General features: G+C 43.0%; 1 protein-coding gene across 3 annotated transcripts in view; it reads right to left on the bottom strand.

Annotated features, from left to right (window-relative positions):
* Nucleotides 1–15,621, bottom strand: part of FGF13 (fibroblast growth factor 13) — a 542,346-nt gene that overhangs the window by 486,186 nt on the left and 40,539 nt on the right. The window lies entirely within an intron of this gene.

The raw sequence follows: 15,621 nt of genomic DNA, 5'->3' as shown, positions 1-15,621 counted from the left end.
ATATATTTTTTTTTAAAAAGAGAGAGAGGACTTTGGCACCAGTCTGCCTGGGTTCAACTCCTTACTCGGTCACTTTCAAGCTATGTGAAGCTATTGGGCAAGTGGTATAACCTCTCTGAACCTTGGTTTCTCCCATCTGTAGAATAGAATAAAAACAGTACTTCCCTGATAGGTTTTATGAGGATGAAATGCACTAATATATGAAAAGAAGAGAACAGGCACTCATCAAATGTTATTTTCTTTGTGGTGATAGCTGTTGTCATCATCCACAAACAACATGTGCTAAAGGCTAAAGAGATATTGGCAATGAGAGGTCCTGATAGACATTCTTTAATGAAAAGAAGGATGTCTGGGCATTTGGACAATCATCTAATGCCATTCAAAATAAAAATATTGTAATAACACACTGTCAAAAACAGAGCAAAGCGATGCAAACATTTGCATTCCCTCTAAATTTGACAAGCAGGATAAACAATACAAGGAACCCATGAGATTAACAGGCCAATGGAAACATTTTTGCCTCTGAGAACCATGCTATGAAGATTTTGAAAAGAAAGCCAAGGGTCTCTAAGGACATTTATGTTTGGACACTTATTGGCAATCTGGGTTACTGACTCTGTTACTCATGTCCAAATAATAGGCCCAGTAGTTTGGAACAGCTACATTCCAGGTGGCTCAGTGGTAAAGAATCCAACTATCAATGCAAGACCAGGGTTCAATCCCTGGGTTGGAAGATGCCTTGGAGAAGGGAATGGCAACCCACTCCAGTATTCTTGCCTGGAGAATTCTAGGACAGAGAAGCCCAGTGGACTACAGTTCATGGGGTCACAAAGAGTTGGATATGACTGAGCAAATAACACTATACACTATAAATATCATATTTTCATTAAAATAACCACTTCATAGAACATAACCATATTTTCCAAAACAACTAAAAATGCAGGTGAAAACAACACTGTTTCTATTTTTTTATTTTCATGTCTTCTTCTGCATTTGATTTGTTGCAATAGGATGTTTTAGCTCAGATACAGGAAAAAACTCCAGTCTTACACAGATATGTAATTAGAAAAGGTAAGACTTTGCAGGCTCCCTCAAAGGGAGTTAGGGACTCCCAGGGATCCTTGGACCACACTTTAAGAAATTCTCATCCGTGGCTTCCAAGGGACAGATGTATGAGCATCAGTGTCAGAGAAGGATTATAAAAAGGCACAGGAAAACTGTGGGGAGTGATGTATAGGTTCGTTATCTTGATGGTAGTGATGCTTCCACAGTGTATACATACATCAAAACTTATCAAACTGTGCATTTGAAAGCTTTGCTGTTAGTTGTATGTCAATTATACTGCAATAAAGCATTTAAAAATAGGGGAAAGGTGGAAGAAAAAGAAATACTGTCCATAATGGCCTCGACCTTCCTCTCTTCTTCTCTCCCTCCACTCTCCACAAAGCCACACAAGTAACACACACTCCTGCTGTGTGTTACTAATGTGGTCCCCAGCCCTTGCTAGATGCACCCCGGGTCCCACACTCACACCTTTCTACCTTTGCTCTCACCTCTTCCTCACCCTGAAATGTCCTCCTCACTGATGCCTTTACTTTCTGCCTCCATCCCTCCACCCACTAGAGAGCTTACTCAAAATCCTCATCAGCTGTCACTAGCCCAAGAAGCATGCCTAGATCCTGACAATTTCTTACAGGAAAATTAAGCTACTGACTCCTCCACTTGTCTGGGTCCAGAAAGAATCAGTTGAGAGTAGCTGGGAGCACATATAGATCTGGATTTCCTCACATTGACTTGTCACCTCTTAACCTTCTTTGAATCAATAAGAGACACTTAAGGGGGATCAAAAAGGCTATAAGCAGATGAAGGCTGCCCAGCACAAGCAGCCTTGTGTTACAGAGCCTGGGAGGAAGATCCATCTCCATTTCTAGGGGTCCCCCCACAATACAGAAGTGGTCACCATTCCATGCCCATAACTCAGCAAGCTCCCGGGAGGCGAGGGCCACAGTTGGCCATCTATAATTTTCCAAGTGCCCAGCCTGACTCACAAAAGATCTGTGCTACAAGTGACAAAGGACTACCTCAGTAAGATTCGGCTTCTCAGTCTACAAAAGGAATCTAAGAGCACCCACCCTTCCGGGTTATCTTAACTCCTTATGTACAGTGTCTCAGTTTCCTGGGTTTCAGTTCAGTTCAGTCGCTCAGTCATGTCCAACTTTTTGCAACCCCACAGACAGCATCACGCCAGGCTTCCCTGTCCATCACCAACTCCCAGAGTTTGCTCAGACTCAGGTCCATCGAGTTGGTGATACCATCCAACCCTCTCATCCTCTGTCGTCCCCTTCATCTCTTGCCTTCGGTCTTTCTCAGCATCAGGGTCTTTTCCAATGAGTCAGTTCTTCATATCAGGTAGCCAAAGTATTGGAGCTTCAACTTCAGCATCAATCCTTCCAATGAATATTCAGGACTGATTTCCTTTAGGATAGACTTGCTGGATCTCCTTGCAGTCCAAGGGACTCTCAAGAGTTTTCTCCAACACCACAGTTCAAAAGCATCAATTATTCCATGCTTAGCTTTCCTTATGGTCCAACTCTCACATCCATACATGACTACTGGAAAAAACATAGCTTTGACTAGATGGACCTTTGCTGGCAAAGTAATACCTCTGCTTTTTAATATGCTGTCTATGTTGATCATAGCTTTTCTTCCAAGGAACAAGCATCTTTTAATTTTGTGGTTGCAGTTACAGTGCAGTGATTTTGGAACCCAAAAGATAAAGTCTGTCACTGTTTCCATTGTTTCCCCATCTATTTGTTATGAAGTGATGGGACTGGAATCCATGATCTTCATTTTTTGAATGTTGAGTTTTAAGCCAACTTTTTTACTCTCTTTCACATTCATCAAGAGGCTCTTTAGTTCCCCTTCACTTTCTGCCATAAGGGGGTGTCATCTGCATATCTGAGGTTATTGATATTTCTCTTGATTCCAGCTTGTGCTTCATCCAGCCCAGCATTTTGCATGATGTACTCTGCATACAAGTTAAATAAGCAGGGTGACAATATACAGCCTTGATGTATTCCTTTTCCAATTTGAAACCAGTCCATTGTTCCATGTCCAGTTCTAACTGTTGTTTCTTGACCTGCATACAGATTTCTCAGGAGGCAGGTAAGGTGGTCTGGTATTCCCATCTCTTGAAGAATTTTCCACAGTTTGTTGTGCTCTACAGTCAAAGGCTTTAGCATATTCAGTGAAACAGAAGTAGATGTTTTTTCTGGAATTCTCTTGCTTCTTCTATGATCCAACAGATGTTGCCAATTTGATTTCTGGTTCCTCTGCCTTTTCTAAATCCAGCTGGAAATTCTCGATTCACGTACTGTTGAAGCCTTGCTTGGAGAATTTTGAGCATTACTTTGCTAGTGTGTGAGATGAGTGCAATTGTACAATAGTTTGAACATTCTTTGGCACTGCCTTTCTTTGGGATTGGAATGAAAACTGACTTTCTCCAGTCCTGTGGCTGCTGCTGAGCTTTCCAAATTTGCTGTCATATTGAATGCAGTACGTTCACAGCATCATCTTTTAGGATTTGAAATAGCTCAACTGGAATTCCATCACCTCCACTAGTTTTGTTCGTAGTGATGCTTCCTAAGCCCCACTTGACTTCACATTCCAGGATGTCTGGCTCTAGGTGAGTGATCACACCATTGTAGTTATCTGGGTCATGAAGATCTTTTTTGTATAGTTCTTCTGTGTATTCTTGCCACCTCTTCTTAATATCATCTACTTCTGTTACATCCATGCCATTTCTGTCCTTTATTGTGCCTATCTTAGCATGAAATGTTCCCTTGATATCTCTAATTTTCTTGAAGAGCTCTCTAGTCTTTCCCATTCTATTGTTTTCCTTTATTTCTTTGCATTGATCACTTAGGAAGGCTTTCTTAGCTCTCCTTGCTATTCTTGGGAACTCTGCATTCAGATGGATATATCTTTCCTTTTCTCCTTTGCCTTTTGCTTCTCTTAGCTATTTCTAAGGCCTCCTCAGACGACCATTTTGCCTTTTTGCATTTCCTTTTCTTCGGGGTGGTTTTGATCACAGCCTCCTGTACAATGTTAGGAACCTCCATCTATAGTTCTTCAGGCACTCTGTCTATCAGATCTAATCCCTTGGATCTATTTGTCACTTTCACTGTATAATCATAAGGGATTTGATTTAGGCCATAATGGCAACCCACTCCAGTACTCTTGCCTGGAAAATTCCATGGATGAGGGAGCCTGGTAGGCTGCAGTCCATGGGGTCGATAGGAGTCAGACATGACTGAGTGACTTCACTTTCACTTTTCACTTTCATGCATTGGAGAAGGAAATGGCAACTCACTCTAGTGTTCTTGCCTGGAGAATCCCAGGGACGGGGGAGCCTGGTGAGCTGCCCTCTACAGGGTCGCACAGAGTCCAACACGACTGAAGCACCTTAGCAGCAGCAGCGGCAGCAAATGTTCTAGTGGTTTTCCCTACTTTTTTCAATTTAAGTCTGAATTTGGCAATAAGGAGTTCATGATCTGAGCCACAGTCAGCTCCCAGTCTTGTTTTTGCTGATTGTATAGAGCTTCTCCATCTTCAGCTGCAAATAATACAATCAATCTGATTTCGGGACTGACCTTCTGATGGTGTTCATGTGTAGAATTGGGTACCTAGCGTTACGGTAACAAAATACAACTAATTGGGTTGCTTAAAACAATAGAAATCTATTCTCTCACAGTTCTGGAGACTAGAAGTCCAAAATCAAGGCAGCAGGAAGGCCATGCTTCCTCCAAAGGTTCTTCTGGCTGCTGGTGGTTGCTAGCAATCCTCAGCATTCCTTGGCTTGTAGCTGCATCACTCCAATCTCTGCCCTCATCTTCACTTGGCCCTCTATGTCTCTGTCTCCAAATCTTTCTTCTTATAAGGATATCCATCCCTGATGAAAGGGCTCACCCAAATTCTGTAGAAGCTCATCTCAACTTGATTACAACTGCAAAGATTCTATTTCCAATTAAGGTCACATTCTGGGGTTCAGTGTAGACATAAATTTTAGGGGGACTCAATTCCACTCAGTACACAGAGAGTGTGTGAGTGCCATGGCTTGTGGGAAGGTTTTTCCTTCCACACTTATCAGATGTGAGAGGCCTACAGGGAAATGACAGTCACGGGTAATGACTGTTTTCCTCCTCAGCTCCAGCTTTCCTCCCACAACTCCTGCGCCTCCCTGTTTCCTTGTTCCCTGCACCCCCCACCCACGTGGTCAGCACCACACAGTACACACACCTGCCGATTCAGAGGGAAACTTCAGATGCTATCCAGGAATCGCCTCCTTACATTTAGGGACTATAATTTCATGCTAAAATTTCTCAGTGAGGGGGATAGAATTTCCCAGGGAGAGAATATGTTTGCTGCATGCAGCCTACACAATAAATCCAAAGGCCAGCTTTTTTCGAAGGAATAGAAGGGAAAGAATGACTCTGAATCTAATTACCCTAAAAATGCCTTCCCAAATCAGCTCTGCTCCAGAATGTTGCAATGTAACTGGGCTTTCTAACGTCAGTGGCCACTGCTCAAATACAATGGGAAAAGGTCACAAACTGTTGAAAAACCGAAATCAAAATAATATGGTAGGTATGTCCATCTTTAACACCAAGAGGACAGGAATGTTCGACAAAACGCACAGGAGCTGGGAGCTGGGAGGAGTGAGCCCCAATGGTAGTTTTCCATGTCAGCGCATAGCAGGCCCCCAAATACTTGGATATCTAGGGAATGTCTGGGACATTCATGGGGATGTGTTCATTAAAGCGCTGAACACAAGTAAAGTCCTTGCCAGAACACAGGGATCTGCCCAACAAAAAGGTGGCAGGCCTCTAGTCCTGCTGTGATTCCCTTTTGTCCCAAATTTCAAACCTTAAGTACAATTTCGAGTTACTCAAAACATCATTACTTCTCAAAGGCAACTGGACTTCGTCTCCTGCCAAGTTAAAATGGCTTTGACCTTTTCTGCTGTCAGTCTCAGTGATTTGGTGATGTATTTACAAAACTCTATGATTTCCCTTGAGGATTCTTTTTCTCTCTCTGCCTTTCTTCTATTCTTTGTTCTTCCTCTATTCTTTCAGGATGTTTGCTTCTTCAAATGGTGGTACCTAATGCATCATTACTTTGCAATATTTCAAAGATTTTTGGTTTCTAGACCTGCCTACATAATGCACACTCTTGTAATCCATAAAATTAAACACTTAAAATTAAATTAGAAACATGGAATTGACATCAAAAAGGGGACCACATGGTGTGTTACATTGAGAATACTTTTTAAATGGACACAGGGTCAATAAACAAGAACTCTACAAACGCTGGAAACTTTATGTGCTCATACTTAACAAGAGCTACTAATATTATATCTGGTTAGCATGTTTGGTGAAAGCAAAGTATGTTTAAGTTTAAAATATCCTAAGAATAGCAGCTAAGTATCTGGGTCAAAATTCCTATTCAAATAATTACATTTTCCAAACCAATGTTAATTACACATCTTAGAAACACTGTTAGATAGTGCTACTTAATAAGATTATTTGAGCAGGTACAGGTCATCATGTACAAAACAACTTGGATCTCCCATGGGTTATTTTCTCTATGAATTGGAGATCTGCAGTCCCTGATTCAAGTGTGAGTCCCCACAAAAGGAATCTGAGACAATCCACTGAGACACAGAGAAACTTCTTCATATGAACACTTTCCCCAAACTCTTCTGAGAGCACAACACCAACTCCTTGTTTATCCAGCGCAAAAATGATCTGTGCATTTTTCATATCCAGAACTCAGATGATAACAGGAAGAGGGGCAAAAGAGGTCTCTTAGAGCACCAAGGGTACGTTCACACACACATAGATACAAAGTTCTAGAAATTTATTCACAGAATAGCTCCTCAACTCCACACGGAGAACTTCCTTTTTCCTACTTTTCAGAAAGTTATTAAAGGGTGCACAACCAACTCCCATCTGAACGTCCAAGAACCATCAAGAGGGAGGTAGGTGACCAAGTACCAAGAGCGTACCACTAACAACTCAAAGTGACAGGGAACAACTTCCCTACCAGGAAAGGGGACTAAAAAAAAATACAAAACTCAGAAACATCAGCCCAAGAACTCAAAGAGTAGTCTCAGATCAGTCACTTGGTGCAGGATAAAATGCTCCTCAGTTGCTCAGTCGTGTCTGACTCTTTGCGACCCCATGGACTGTAGCCCGCAAGGCTCCTCTGTCCATGGGATTCTCCAGGCAAGAATACTGGAGTGGGTTGCCATTTCCTTCTCCAGGGGATCTTCCCGACTAAGGGATTGAACCCACATCTCCTGCATTGGCAGGCAGATTCTTTACCGTCTGAGTCACCAGGAAAGCCCAATAATACTAAAGTGGGTAGCCATTTCCTCTTCCAGAGGATCTTCCTGACCCAGGGATGGAACCTGGGTCTCCTGTATCTTCTGCATTACATCTTTACCACTAAGCCACTGGTGAAATCCAAAATGTTCCCCACACCTTAAGATTTGATTCTCATTAGTAAGGTTTTGAGTCTTCCAAAAAACGTAGTTTACATTCAGGAGTATTTCCTTCAAAAAACCAAAGCAGCAAGTAGGACACTTCAGAAAGATATCTACTCAAACATTTCACATTAAAATTATTTTGCTACCACACTATTTATAATAGCCAAGACAGGGAAACAACCTAAACATTCATCAACAGATGAATGGGTAAAGAAGATGAAGCACATATATACAAATGGAATATTACTCAGTCATAAAGACATGAAATAATGCCATTTGTACCAACATGGCTGGGCCCAGACATGATCATACTAAGTGAAGTAAGTCAGACAGAGACAAATATATGATATGCCTTATACATGGACTCTAAAATATGATGCAAATGAACTTATTTATTTGAACTAGAAACAGAATCACGGACAGAGAGGACAGACTGGTGGTTGCCAGGGGGGAGGGGGTTGAGGGAGGGATGGAATGGAAGGTTCGGCTTACCAGATGCAAACTATTACATATAGAATGGAACAACAACAAGGATATACTGTATAGCACAGGGAACTATATTCAACATCCTGTGATAAGCCATAATGGAAAAGAATATTTTAAAATAATAATGTTTATATATATATAACTAAATCACTTTGCTGTTCAGCAGTACATAATACAACATTGTAAATCAACTATACTTCAATTAAAATTTTTTTAAAAAACCTCTTTTGCTATCTAAATGGCAAACACTCAAACTCAGCCATCCACACTAACGTCCTCCCTGGGGTTCCCATAGAGAAGAAGACTTATTTCGGAGGTGGTGGCTTGGGATTCTTATTAAATAGCTCATGTTCTTTCTTACTTTTGGATTTAGCCCTCATCTAGGCCACAATGTAGGCCAAATCCATTTGCAGTTGTTGTTTTTCAGTCACGAAGCCATGGCTGACTCCTCGAGACCCCATGGAACGTATCCTTCCAGGTTCCTCTGTCCATGGAGATTTTCCAAGCAAGAATACTGGAGTGGATTGCCATTTCCTCCTTCAGGGGATCTTCCCAACCCAGGGATTGAACCAGGGTCTCCTGTATTGCAGGCAGATTCTTTACCATCTGGGCCACCTAGGAAGCCTTTTTTACTTGTTATGCACTTTCTTTCTACTATTATTACATAAACTCCACCTCAGATCATCAGGCATTAGATCCCAGAGTTTGGGGACCCTTGCTATAAAGGATTTTTAGGCGAGTAATAATATAAAAGCAAAGGCTTGAAAAACACTGAGATAAACTAATCTACATTGCCTTAACAGGAATTAATTGCAACACCATCTACAAAGTTGGGAAACAAGAGAATGCTCTGTGTACCAGAATTTGACCAATTCCCTGAAGATGGAAAGCATGTGGGATCAGATCCACAAGAAAAGAGGAAACCAGAGCTCAAATCATATGTAGAAGGTAAAAGCAGATCCACAAAAACTCTAAGCCCAAGTGAACTATTACAAAAAAATGGAAGAGGCCCTGGAGCAATTACTGGGTCAATTCAGTTTAAAAAACAATGCCCGGTTGTAAGTGCTCCTGCGGGGGCCAGTGCACAGGTACCTGTACACACACTCACAAGACAAAGGCCTTGCACCACAAGCTAAAACCTGCAAACTATAAGAGGAACGCTCTAGCTCCTAGGTCTGAGACAGAGGCTGGAGCTAATTTCAAACTAATACAGACGGAAAGGAAAGAACTGGAAAGGTAGCTGAACTCAGATGGAAACACCCTGAAGCCTTCTTTATCCAGAATAAAGCTCTGCTCATTCTCATTAATGCGTTGGAGTCCCTACCCTAAGCACTTACTCCATGCCCAGACCACCGTGGAAATGACTTCTCGCTGGTCAGAGGGGAAAAATATTTAAGTCCCTGAAAGAAAGCCCCCAAAGCTATTCACGATGCCCCCTTCCCATTACCCTGCTCTTCCACCAAACTGGGTTTCTCTCCATTCTTGCCACATAGTGCTGCCTTGCTCATGAAAGCTTCCCTTTGTCGGGCACACTCCAGTGCTCCCATCGCCTGTCCTCTCTTCCTTTTCTGGATCACTCTACTCATCTTGTGGGTCTCAGCTCCTCGGCCTTTGCCCATTGTTGTGTCCTTTTCTCACAGCCCTCAGGTAAATTGACAGACAACTGTGACTAGCATTTGTTATTCTTTTTTTTGTTGTTATTGTTTACACCACGTGGCTTAAGTGATTTAGTTCCCTGACCAGGGATCAAACCCATGCCCTCTGCAGTGAAAGTGCCAAGTTTTAACCACTGGACCACCACAGAAGTCCATGTCTAACATTGTTTAGCCCTCAAGTAACCATGAGCTCTATAGGGATGGTACCTACTCTTCTGGTCAATGACTCTACACGGCCTAGTTCAAGTTAATAGCTCAGAAAAATATTAGCTTGACCTAGAATGGGTGGACGAGACATTGGGAGCCTATCAGTGCTCCTGGCAGTCAATTAGCAATCTCCCTCCCTTCCCTATTCAGGCAAGAACTCCAATTATTGGCAGGACTAAATTTGGCTTCCACTTTCCCAGCTCCCTCTGATTTTATAAGAATTTGCCTCCATGTACTGTTGCACTCATCTCACACGCTAGTAAAGTAATGTTCAAAATTCTCCAAGCCAGACTTCAGCAATATGTGAACTGTGAACTTCCAGATGTTGAAGCTGGTTTTAGAAAAGGCAGAGGAACCAGAGATCAAATTGCCAACATCCGCTGGATCATGGAAAAAGAAAGAGAGTTCCAGAAAAACATCTATTTCTGCTTTATCAACTATGCCAAAGCCTTTGACCGTGTGGATAACAATAAACTGTGGAAAATTCTTCAAGAGATGGGAATCCAGACCACCTGACCTGCCTCTTGAGAAACCTATATGCAGGTCAGGAAGCAACAGTTAGAACTGGACATAGAACAACAGACTGGTTCCAAATAGGAAAAGGAGTACGTCAAGGCTGTATATTGTCACCCTGTTTATTTAACTTATATGCAGAGTGCATCATGAGAAACGCTGGGCTGGAGGAAGCACAAGCTGGAATCAAGATCACCGGGAGAAATATCAATAACCTCAGATATGCAGATGACACCACCCTTATGGCAGAAAGTGAAGAGGAACTCAAAAGTCTCTTGATGAAAGTGAAAGAGGAGAGTGAAAAAGTTGGCTTAAAACTCAACATTCAGAAAACTAAGATCATGTCATCCAGTCCCATCACTTCATGGCAAATAGATGGGGAAACAGTGGAAACAGTGGCTGACTTTATTTTTTTGGGCTCCAAAGTCACTGCAGATGGTGATTGCAGCCATGAAATTAAAAGACGCTTACTCCGTGGAAGGAAAGTTATAACCAACCTAGATAGCATATTGAAAAGCAGAGACATTACTTTGCCAACAAAGATCCGTCTAGTCAAGGCTATGGTTTTTCCTGTGGTCATGTATGGATGTGAGAGTTGGACTGTGAAGAAAGCTGAGTGCCGAAGAACTGATGCTTTTGAACTGTGGTGTTGGAGAAGACTCTTGAGAGTCCCTTGGACTACAAGGAGATCCAACCAGTCCATCCTAAAGGAGATCAGTCCTGGGTGTTCTTTGGAAGGACTGATGCTAAAGCTGAAACTCCAATACCTTGGCCACCTCATGCGAAGAGTTGACTCATTGGAAAAGACTCTGATGCTGGGAGGGATTGGGGGCAGGAGGAGAAGGGGACGACAGAGGATGTGATGGCTGGATGGCATCACCGACTTGATGGACATGAGTTTGGGTGAACTCCGGGAGTTGGTGATAGACAGGGAGGCCTGGTGTGCTGTGATTCATGGGGTCACAAAGAGTTGGACACGACTAAGCGACTGAACTGAACTAAACTGAACTGTTGCCACATGAACATTTTCAACCACAACTGCCAACATCTTTATCAAGTATTATGGCCGCCTATAAAGCACAAGGAAGGCCCTTATCAAGAACCTGACCATGATGACACCCTGATCTCAGACTGCCAACCTGAAACATGAGAAATAAATGCTTGTTGTTAAGCCACCAGTCTATGTTATTCTGTTAGGGCAGCCTGAGCACACTAAGACACCTCAAGACCAGTGAACATGACCTTATTTGCAAAGAGTCTTTGCAGGTGTAATCAGGTAAGAAGAGCTCACAGTGCATTAAGGGGGGCCCTAACCCAATAACTGGTATCCTTAAAACAAGAGAAAAATTTGGACACAAAGAAAGAGGGGACACTGAGGAGGAAGCCTTGGGAAGACAGGAGCCTAGCTTGGAATGCCAAGGATTGCCAGCCACAATAGAGGCTAAACGATGCAAGCAAGGATTCTTCCTAGAGTCTTCAAATGGAGCACAGCCTTACCAACATCTTGATTTTAGACTTTTGGCTTCCAGAACCATGCAACAATAGATTTCTGTTGTTTCAAGCCACCGGATTTTTTATACTTATTTGTTGTGGTAAGTTGCTAAGTCATGTCTGGCTTTGTGACCCCATGGACTGCAGCCCTCCAGGCTCCTCTGTCCATGGGATTTCACAGGCAAGAATACTGGAGTGGGTTGCCATAGTCCTAAAAAGTGTGCACAGGAACCACCTTAAGGTAAGACTAACACAGAAAAGGTCTTCTCATTTTACCTAAGATCTGCTGCCCCTTGACTATCTTTGGTTGGTATGACCTTGGTTCCTGGTAATAAGAGGACTTCTTAGGACAACTGCTATTGAAATGGGCTTCTGGCTATGCAGAAAAGAGCCCATGTGCAGGAGTAGACAAGGGGGCCAAAAATAGTCCTGCTTAGAGTCACCATGAGATTTTTCTATTCAGAACATTTTGTGCTGCTCACAAAGGTTGCAATAACTCAACCACTCCAAAACCATCAATGAAGAAATGAATTTACTAACCCCAAATCAGCAACAGAGAGGTATCCAAGACAACATATCCATTGTCTCAGGAAAGGGCTGGATGAATCTACAACATGACCATGGAAACAAGAGATCATGAACAACAGCTCTTCTGGAAGAATGAGCTCTGGGAGAATGCCCAGACAATCACTACTTGTTAATTAGACAGTGCCTCAATATCACAGGATGGCTACTAAATGACAATAGGCCCTGAACAGAACAGCACAATTTCCAATTTACTGTCATTAACCAAGGCTTTAAGAGACAAAGAAAAAGGATCCACAATAGCAAAAGTGATGAGGCAACTGTAGTTAGGAGCCCTAGGCTCCATCCATTCCCAGCTCAGTACTCATTTAAGGAGCATGACAGCAATTGGACTTTCAATATCTTTTGACTGAGAAAACACTGAACCAGAAACAGCTAGACTGCATTCAGTAATTCTTTTAATTTGTATGTTATTAATAATAAAAGTTAATACATATGTCACTTATTTCATACCAGGCAGTGTTCTAAGCCCTTTGGGGGATTATCTAACATAAGCTTGACAACAACCTTCAGCAGTATACACCATTATATGTCCACTTTCCAGATAACGAAGCTGAGGTTGGGAGAAATTAACCAATATGTCCAGCATCATCACACATCACATAGCTTGTGTGTTTTAGATGGAGGATCTCAAACCAAGCAGATTTTAGAGCCTATGTTCTTAACTTGCCATCACAATAGTAAGCACAGTCATTGATAAGCACAAGCACAGATACAGACCATGTTAATCATTTAGTCAATAGCTAATACTAGCTGTGCATATTCAGTATCTGAAGAATGAATGCTACCCCCACATCCTCAGGGCCCAGGGATCATAGGTTGGGACCCAGTGCTGCAAATACTTTAGAGTCTAGTTCAGCTCTGAGTCTCTACGGAGGATCCTGGCAGACCAATAATGGCCAAGAAGAACCTACTAGATGGAAAGCTCCTCAACTCCCCACCTGAGGCAAAGAATCTCCCAACTCTCCAGCATTTGGATGGCAGGAAAGTGTAGGGAAACAACTTGTGTGACTTGTCAGGCTATCCTCCACTGAGTTATCTTCAGGAGATGACAGCTAATGGGGCACTCCCTGACTCCCTATTCTAGGGCAGGGACTTGGAAAGTCCTGGAAACAGAAAGAAAAGCAGAAACTTTCAATGGCTCTTACTGGCCATCACATAGGAGCCTGGACCCAGGCGTCTTCAGAGGCGCGTTTGCCCTGCCAATGGACACCAAGTGGATTACAGGTGGAGAGCAGAGGGCATGATGAATGCCTGTCTGAGAGTTCTATTTTCTCCTCCTTCCTTAGCATGAGCTCCCAAAGAATGCTGGACCTGATACAAAAGCAGTCTTATGGAACTGGTCACCTCCACTCTTCAGAAAGTGCTTCAGATAATCATTCAGGGATTACCCGTGTTAATGACCATCTCCTGCTGACAGCTGCTTGGCCAAAGCTATGCAAGCCCCAGCTAGGGGTTGTCCATCAGGGTGAGCTCTGGGCAGCAGAGTCTTCTCCAATGAGAGCAAAAATATCACCTGCAACAGGGCTCCAGGGACCTGCTGTGTTGGGTGGCAATGGAGAGCTTCACCCTAGGTTACTCATGCTCAGGGCGCTGACTGAACTTTCTGTTGAGCTCCAGACCCAAGCAGCCAACTGCCGAGCTGACCTGTCCTACCGGCAGGGGCAGATTTGTGAGGCCTGAAGTTTATACAATTCAAGAAACTCTTTTTAGAAACAGAACATGAAATAGTGGGTACAAAATGAGCCATATGGCCTTGCAAGGGGCCATGGAAGTACAAGGCCCCAAAGCTAAAACTTCTTTACATTCATGATAAATCCATCTCTGATCTTAAAGGTCACACATGGGAAACTGAAGTCACCATTTTTCTGCTCCTATCACAGGCTGCAAGGGGCAGACGCTAAGATGGCTCCCATCAGCCCAGGCTCCAGGGTCACGTCCTCATACCATTCACACCCCTTTGAGGATAGATTGCATTCCAGTACAATGTAATCATGGACACAAATCACATCCATCCCATTACCTGTGCAAAGACACTCTCCCCCTTTCTGGCTTTGAGGAAACAGCCATGTTGGGAAGGCCCATGTGGCAAGGAACTGACAGTGGCCTCTGGCCAGTAAGAAATGAAGGCCCTCAAACCCTACATCCCACAGACCTCGGTTCTCAAACTTTAGGGCACACAAGAATAATCAGGAGAGCCTCTTGGAAATCAGAGCCCACCCCCAGAAGGTTTTAGTCAGCAACCCAGAGGAGGGGGACTCTGAATCATTTTTCACAAAATGGTGATGCTGATGCTATACTTTGCTAAACAATAAATCCTACTTCCTGTTCATTTGCCTGCCTAGAGTCTTTCTCATATGTCACTTCCTCTCCATTCTCATTGCCACCTGCTTAGTGTATCTCTCATCTTGTCTTACCTGCACTAATGGAATATTCTCCCACTTCCCCTTTCTCCCTGCTTCAAATTTCTCACATGCCTTTAATCTATTTTTCATAGTACCCTCAGAATGATCATCCTAACACTTAAATGGGATCATATCACTCCCTTTCCTCCAAACCTTAAGTGACAATACAAAGATTAACAAGGCCATTCATCACAGCCCACATACAGAGAATTATAAACTTCTTCAACAGTGAACAAGAGAAGAATGATTAGATAAAATATAATACTGATACATCCTTATGATTGAACAGTATGCAGTCATGACAAATGATGTGTTAAGGACGTTTCAATCACATCAAAAAATGTTCACAATATGATAGGTGAAAAAATGTAAGAAATATAGCTAGCTCTAAATGGGCTTCCCTAGTAACTCAGCTGGTAAAGAATTCACGTGCACTGCAGGAGACCCTGGTTTGATTCCCGGTTCAGGAAGTTCCCCTGGAGAAGGGATAGGCTACCCATGCCAGTATTCTTGGGCTTCCCTGGTGGCTCAGATGGTAAAAAATCTGCCTGCAATGCGGGAGACCAGACTTCGATCCCTGGGTCCGGAAGATCCCCTGGAGGACAGCATGGCAACCCACTCCAGTACTCTTGCTTGGAGAATCTCCATGGACAGAGGAGCCTGCTGGGCTATAGTCCATGGGGTTGCAAAGAGTCACACATGACTGAGTGACTAAGCACAGCACACACAG

Source organism: Bos grunniens, chromosome X (genome assembly GCF_055505025.1).
Source record: "Bos grunniens cultivar Pamir isolate PY7600 chromosome X, Bosgru_T2T1.0, whole genome shotgun sequence".
Classification (NCBI taxonomy): domain Eukaryota; kingdom Metazoa; phylum Chordata; class Mammalia; order Artiodactyla; family Bovidae; genus Bos; species Bos grunniens.
Note: the sequence above shows the minus strand (reverse complement) of the source record. Positions and strands in the feature narration are given on the sequence as shown.